This window comes from Haplochromis burtoni, unplaced genomic scaffold, assembly GCF_018398535.1.
Source record: "Haplochromis burtoni strain Fernald_Lab_line unplaced genomic scaffold, NCSU_Asbu1 Contig_1908, whole genome shotgun sequence".
NCBI classification, from domain to species: Eukaryota; Metazoa; Chordata; class Actinopteri; order Cichliformes; family Cichlidae; genus Haplochromis; species Haplochromis burtoni.
Window position 1 is genome coordinate 1 of NW_024584269.1, and position 1,407 is coordinate 1,407.

Genomic DNA, 1,407 nt, shown 5'->3' on the forward strand with positions numbered 1-1,407 from the left:
CCTCACAGGTTAAGCTGACAGAGGTCCCCTCAGCTGGCAGGTTTGTTGACGAGTTAAGCAAAATTGAAGGACCTGATATTTTCTCTGTTTGACAACAGATAAATTGTTAAGAAAGAAAATGCACATGCAATTCTTTACATACAGGTTAGAAACTAAGAGATAAAAGAGAGATTTATCTGCTTACTGGTGATGCAGACAAGACAGAACATACCTGTACGATCCTCTCTCAAAACATGTAACGCTAAGTATTGCTAAATACTATCATTTTTAATATTATGAACATCCTGATGATATGGTTCTTTAGCTTAACTATGTTGTAGCAATGATGACTCCCAAAGCTATTAAAATTAGCTAGTGTTCCTATTAATTCATTATTAATCCCCAATGTGCAATTATCCCACGGTGATTAAATATATATTTAAAACAAGTGGATACCAATTTATTCATGCTTAACTTAATTGTAAATAAATACCCTAAAAAATGACATTCTTTCACCCTGAAACCATAAATGAATCAAATAATGTTTACTACCTGTTAGCACGTAAGAAATGAGCTGAAGACTTTTTTGCCGGCTTATACAAATTGTGATATTGTTAGGCTAATTAATATAAATAAAGATAAAGATGCTATGCTAATTGCATAAAGCTCACAATATGTAATGAAATCATAACCAACGTTATTATCATAACAGCCACATGTTAACGAAGAAAGAAAGAATTTAACATGTGGCTGAGAATCCAGAGAGCAAAGAATGCATGAATCACACACATTAACAATAAATTGCACTTACCCAGCACAGTGATGGCTGAAGGCTGAGATGTTTGAGATCTCAGAGTTTTGTGGTTAAAGGCCTGACAGCTGTAGTTTCCACTCTGACTCATTTGAACATCCATCAGTCTGAGCTCTGATCCAGTATCAGACAGCTGATCTCCATTCAGAAACCACTTAAACTGGGCAGGAGGTCTGGATCCAACTGAGCAGGTGAGGCTGGTGTCTGACCCCACAGCAAAGTATCCTTGTGGTGGAGATAATATCAAATTTTCTGGGCCATCTAAATGTAGAGGGACCATAGAAAAGTTACGTTGGGTGGATGAAAAATGTAAAAGTATATTAAATTCAGTTTTTCTTGTGAAATCGTAAAATTATTTCACACAACTGCTTCACATCATGTCAACAGAAAAACGATCTCATCTATCTTCTATTCAGCTTATCAGACATATCTAATATTCTGAAATCTAAACTGATGTCTAAAAACTCTGATGTTTGTCTGCAGATGTTTTCAGATAAATTACTGAGCATTTACTTTAGTAACTCACAGCTGATGGAGAGGTTTACTGGATCACTGGTAACAGTACTGACAGGGTTGCTTTTGGTGACTTGTGCTATTCTAAGCCCTTGGCAACAACC